General features: G+C 32.5%; 1 protein-coding gene across 7 annotated transcripts in view; it reads left to right on the top strand.

Moving 5' to 3' along the window:
- NFIB (nuclear factor I B) overlaps nt 1–6,624 on the top strand; it is a 270,748-nt gene that overhangs the window by 25,858 nt on the left and 238,266 nt on the right. Inside the window, exon 3 of one of the 7 annotated variants that reach the window (XR_012470854.1) lies at nt 7–6,624. This exon is cut by the window's right edge and continues 41,441 nt beyond it. The exons of the other annotated variants lie outside the window; for them this stretch is intronic. The gene's annotated coding sequence lies outside the window, so the exon portion shown is untranslated. The remainder of the gene's footprint in view (nt 1–6) is intronic. 7 annotated transcript variants of the gene reach the window in all.

The raw sequence follows: 6,624 nt of genomic DNA, 5'->3' as shown, positions 1-6,624 counted from the left end.
ATCGAGGTGAAGCTGTGTAGCAGGGTTCTGTTCCCCAGAGTGGCAGTGACAGAAGGGAGTCCTTCATGTACCTCGCTTGCTTTTTGGGTGACTTTCTACTTTAGAAGTTATGGTATTCCATGACTCAGTCACACAGTATAAGTAGAAGGATACTGATGTATAAGAAGATAGTTCAGGGTGAACCTTAGGGTCATTAAAAGCACTTTTTGATTTGCAATTTAGTGCTCTCTCTTAACTTCAAAGCAGGAGTAAAGCCATTGCTCATCTCTATTTTCTGTGAATTGATCATTCAACTGTATTTCATAATCTAGACAATAGACATTCTTTATTCACCTGATTTTTGTGGATGGATGAACTGTTTTAAGTTATCTAAGGGTCTCTGAAATATCCTGGGGTTTCATGCAGTATGGTGCCATCCACAAATGGTAGCTTATGAAGTTTCTCATTATCAGCAGTCTCTCTTCCATTTGGACTCTATACCAGATATTTTTCATGATGGTTACAAACATCTTTGACAATCATTCCTCCTCATTTTATATTTTCCTTGATATTAATAATTGAAAGGTTTTTAAAAATTATATATTTTTATTAGGAATTAAGAAATAAAACAAGATTTCTATAACAAAGTATAATAGAAAAAAGAATTTCACCTGTAGATCTATTATGTACAGCTTGTTATTCCTTTTAAACACACAACAAAATTATAAATCATAGGGATTTTAAACAAAGTTAACTCTTATTGCATTTTTTAGGGCATTTTGCCTGAATTGGACATGTTTTGAAGAACATTTGGAGGAGAGCCTTAAGGATAGCGTTATTATATCAAATGCTTTTGAAAAAGAGACATTGATCATAGTGGGATCATGTATTCTTTTTACCTTTTAATCAGTTATAAGGATATAATTTTGAAAGTCTTTCTTTTTCCTTTTCATACTTTGATCAATGATGGGCTTCAAATCCTTATAAAAATAATCTATAGATGAATGTATAGATTATTTTTATAAGGATTTGCTAGAGAATGGAAAAAGGTATATATGGATAGTGATTGATTTTCCTTGATTACTATTTTGTATGGTTTTTAATGATTTGATTAATTATCCTTTTTTTATGAGTCTTCATCCCAGCTTTCTGTCTTTCCCCCTTCATTGTTCCTTGTTAGTTCTAGCACTGCACATTCACACTCTACCCACTCCTACTTTAGGGATGGACTCTTTGTAATGACTCTCAAGATTGAGCTGCAGATACTATATTGTGGAATTAAGTATCTCTTGTACTCTTTTTAAATAGAAGGAGAGAGGATAGATGAATCCCTGCACTTATGGTCATTGGACAATATACAATGTTCCAATGTGAAATACATTTTCATTATAAAAGACAATATTCTTCATGCATGTAGCTTCCACTGGACCTACTAGCACTAATGTAAGATGGGACTCTCATAATATAGTTCTTTGAGCTACAGAACTATCATATTTAATTTTTTTATAAAAATTAGTTCTAAATTCCAAAATAGAATGTAGCTTTTAGTGTAAGTTTGAGACTTCATACATATATGTTAATAATAATAACTTGCATTTATATAATGAATCACAATTTACAAAGAACTTTCCTCACAATGTCCCAGTGAAGTAGGCAGTGCAAAAACAATAATTCTCATTTTACAAATGGAAAACTAAGCTCAGAGAGATTAAATTTCTTGCTTAAATTCTTCATGTGACTAGTAAATATTAGAATCAGTAGGATATAAATTCAGTGATACCTGGAACTGTTTTAATTTTTGTATTATGAGTATCTGATACATAATAGGCACTTAATAAATGTTTGTTGAATTAAATTTTCTAAAAGATATATACCTACTATATTGTATATATGTATATATATATATATATATACACACACATATATATGTATACACAAACACACACACTGTTACCTTATGATGAATGCAATTTGGTACTTCAAACCTGTATTCAAATTCTCATTGGCATTAGTTGTGTGACTTACCTGAGTCTCAGTTGTCTCATCTGTAAAATGGGATAATAATATCACCTACCTTTCAAGGTTGTTAGCAAGATCAAATCAGATAATGCCTAGGAGGTGCTTTGCAATTTGAAAGTACCTTATCAATTTCAACTATCATCATTCTGTTATTTTGATTCAATCACATTCTTCATAGTAATTTTATAGTTACTATCATATGTAACCCTTTCTTATCTTCTTCAACGCCCAAACCTTCCTATCATTCACTTTCAGTCCAAGCTTATTGAGTTGATTATAACCTTTGGCTGTGAATTCCTTTAAAACCTTTAAATCACTTTGTATTTTTTAGCTATTCTTTGCTCTTTCCCTCTAGTTTTAGAGGAAGAGGTGTTTTCCAATCTCTGCCAAAGCTAAGCCTTCGATTTGCATTCTCCGTGCTATTCCCTCAGAAAATTAGCTTTATCCACATCAATTCTTTCTTTCATATTATCACTCTTTCCCTCTTTATTGGCTCCTTTCACTCAACCTATGATTTTCTGTGTCCTAAGGAGAAACTTTCCTCAAACCTTTTACTATTCCTCATGTAGGATATTCTAAATCCTTTCATTATGTTCTTACATAATCCACACCTGCAAAGTACCTTTTGTACTTTTCCTCCCCTTCACTTCCAAACTTGTAGAAGGAGTAGTTTACACTGCAATTTCTTCATGTTCTCACCACCCCCTCACCATTTGCCATCTGGCTTATGTCTCTACTGCTCTAGAAATCACTACCTACTTCTCTACTGAAACAGCTTTCTTGAGGGTCATGAATGATCCTATTATCTAAGTCAGTGGCCCTTTTCAGTAATCATTTTGGAGTCTAAACAAGGTCTAGCTCAGTTGTGATCTCCTTCTTTAAGCCTTCTCTAATCCTGCTCCATTGAAAGGGATTTCTACATAATAAAATTTCTTATTGCACTCTAATTGAAAGTTTCCTTTACTCTTACTATATCCTCTTTTGAATTGTTACTATTTGTTTTAGCTCACCTTTCTAGACTGTAAGCATCTTGTATCTCAGAACCTAGCATGATTTTCAGCAACTCAAAATTAATTATTGTAACTCACTCACAGTAGGTACTAATGAAATGTTTAATGGTGTTCTTGACTGTAGTTGACATCATTTGAAATTTAGTAGGACTTTATAATTGAAAAAGAAAGTAAAGAGAATCTTTCACTATAGAGAGGGCCAGAGCCCTGTGCTTTATCATTAAAAATCCCTTTCTCCAATAGTAGATATTTACTTCGTTGTTCAACATGATGGGATTTCAACAAAGTTTATGGAAACTCATGAAATAAACACATTTTTTCATACTGTTATTTTCATTTATTTTTATATTCTCATAAATCCACCCATACCTTTTTATCCTATGCTGTACTGTCCACATATTTCTGTAAATCCTCCATAGAGAATCTTTCCAACCTGCTAGAGCTGTTATGTGATTTAGTATATTGTGGATACCAGTATAACATGGAGTGATTTGTATTATATAATTTTTATTCTTTCCCATAGTCATTAATAGCACAATTAAAATATTGTTGATGCTGATATAAAAGTATCCAAAGGTATAGGATAGACATTTTGACATTTTCTGATGAATATTATAAGAGTATATCATAAAGAGATTAAGTGTTAACTTCTGTGTCAGAAAGACCTGGGTTCAAATCAGAGTTTTGTAATATAATGGTAGTGTGACTCTAGCATTTACCCTCTCAATACCTCAAGCCACTTTCTAAGATCATCTGATAAGTAGCAGGTGTTTCCTTGAACTGGACAGAGTTGCCTCATAAGGAGTTTCCCACACCAATAAAATCATAGGTCCAGTCCATTATGGACTGAATGACTTCATTTGTCTCTCACATTGTGAGATCACCTTTGCAACTCTAATCAGTTCTCTTTAATATATATATATATATATATATATATATATATATATATGTATAATGACACTCAGAGGTCATATAGTTAATAAATGTCAAAGTTAGGATTTGATATCAAGTAGCTTCTAGCTCCTACTCTAATAATTATGACATCATTACTCTGACTTGCATCTGGAGAATCAGTGTAGTTTTATTCACTTCTAATAGATAAAATATTTCTGGATGTTTTGGAAAATGAAAACATAAACTATTTATATAATATGAGATTAAGCTGGTACATCTTCTGATTACAAAATATCAATTATGTCACACTGTCTATATGATTCTTGTTAAAAATGGGACGAAAGAAATTGAAGCAATTGTGTGAGATATGCAAACCTCTACACATTATAAGGGCAATCTAGAGTTCATGATAAGATTCTGGCTTATTTCTTTTATTTTCTTTAGGTTTTTTTTTTGCAAGGCAAATAGGGTTAAATGGTTTGCCCAAGGCCACACAGCTAGGTAATTATTAAGTGTCTGAGGCCAGATTTGAACTCATATACTCCTGACTCCAGGACTGGTGCTCTATCCACTGCGCCACCTAGCCGCCCTGATTCTGGCTTGTTTCATTTACTTATTTTAAAAAGAATGAATTAACACTATTTCTGTTAAGTTAGACACTGAGCATATTGTCTTGTTTCTTAAACTTTTGTTTTCCTTATAGGTTTTAAGAGCTGTAGTTGTGTCAGATTCCTTCATTTTTATGAGTAAAACTACCGAGGTGTCAAGAAGTGAAAGATCACATTGTGGCAGGAAGAGTAGAAGAATTGAGTCCAATGCTCCTTCCACTCTTCTATATATAGAAATTCAAATTGATGTTTATAGTTAAATTGGTCTAAATCAAACAAAATGCAGTTTCTGTCTTTTGACTTGAGAATTTATATGAGGCTAAAAGTTTCATTTATTACTATTATGTGATTTTATTCAACATACAAGAAAGAAAAGAGAAACTCAGAGAAGATTAAACAACTGCAATCACAAATTTTAGCTTGACTTTGCAAGAACAGGTCATGTCTTGATTTATTTTGGAGGACAAAGAATAAGCTGGTTGCAAGGTTATCAAGTTTAAAAAGTTTCAAAGAAGTGATAAATCTGAATCATTTTGCAAATATCTCAATGCTTTAAAGAAAATTGAAATTGAATCTAGTGATATCTTCTTTGATTGTTGGTAAAGGGTAGGGAGGATTTTAAAGATAATTTCACAATTTTCCCATTCATTCCCTTAGCAATACTTCTTAGCATTTGAATATTTCTTGTTTCTTCCCCTTGATCTAAGATCACAGGATCATGACATGAAGGGGCCTCCAAGATCATATAGTTCCTCCTCATTTTATAAAAAAGGAAACTGAGGTCCAGGGGTCTGGAGTGCCTTGCCCAAGGGAGAGTCAAGATTTGATATGAGGTTCTTTGAGTCCAAATCTAGTGGTTTCCCCTTTGGAATGAGACATGAGAGAAAAATGTGTTTTATGTTTTCATAGGGACTTCCTTAGATTTCTCTCTCTCTCTCTCTCAAAGAGTATGGTTCTTTTTTTTAAATCAGGATTTGTCAAACTGTGCTTGGTGATTCTCCCCTTCCTATTCTCAACACAGTAGAACATCCTCTTAGTCTGTTCAGTTTGATTCCCTGCAAGTAAGGACATGAATAGATTCTGCAAGGGAGAGGAAAGTGACAAAAAAAGGATCAAAGAGGGTCCCCACTAGTCATTCCTAGAGTCTTTGAAACTGGACAACTCTGTTGTCCACAATTCTCTGATGTCCTAGAGATGCCAGCTGAATCCTCTGCCTTCATCTTTGAAGAAGAAAAATGAGCTTTCTTATGCATTTTCAAGAATCTGAGTTAAAGGTTAAAATATTGTCTTGTTTGTGATATACTATTAAAGAATTGTTGCCAAATCTGAAGAGGCTTCCACCTGGAGAAAAATATAATCATATGTATTTTTTTGAAAACTCATCAATCTTTCTTCTTCTTGCTATATGGAGATGTGGTATATTTTATAAAAACTGATCTTTCTCATTTGGGAGTGAGGCTTCTCTCTGGTATACCAGATTTTAGGAACTGAACTCTTAAATATATTTATATATGTATACCTCATATATTAACTTAAGTTCTTTCCCCTTCCTTTCCCTTTTAGAATTATAACATAAAAATTCCAATGGAATCATTCACATGATTTTATACAGATCATATCATACAGATCATATCTTACAGATGCTTCTTTTGCCTGAATAAGAAGTTGATACTTCTCCAGGAGACGATATTTGAGACTTGTTGATGAACTCTTAGTTAATATGTGAGAAAGTATCAGCTGCATGTGAACTGAGATTTTCAGACTGAAAAGAATGATTAAATTAAAAATATTTTGATACTCAAGGTAAAGAAGGGAGTACTATTAATGTTATTTTTCCAGTCAAAAGCAAAATTTCAAAAAGAAAAAAATTTGTCAGCCTGTGCTTCATTTGATCTTAAATTTCTGAAATCCACATTGTTTATATTATATATATAATATATATATAGTATATATGTAATATATAAATTTCTTAAATCCACATTGTATATATGAAGAGATAGCTGAGAAATAGAGAATGTCAAAGATAATAGCTCATTTATAATAATCAGATTGTAAGCTCAGGGAAAGATTCTTGCCTTCTGACATGGTCACAGTTTCCATATTACATAGTTAAT

The sequence above is a fragment of the Macrotis lagotis genome, chromosome 8, assembly GCF_037893015.1.
Source record: "Macrotis lagotis isolate mMagLag1 chromosome 8, bilby.v1.9.chrom.fasta, whole genome shotgun sequence".
NCBI classification, from domain to species: Eukaryota; Metazoa; Chordata; class Mammalia; order Peramelemorphia; family Peramelidae; genus Macrotis; species Macrotis lagotis.
The sequence above is the reverse complement of the archived record's forward strand: the minus strand, read 5'-3'. Positions and strand labels throughout refer to the sequence as shown.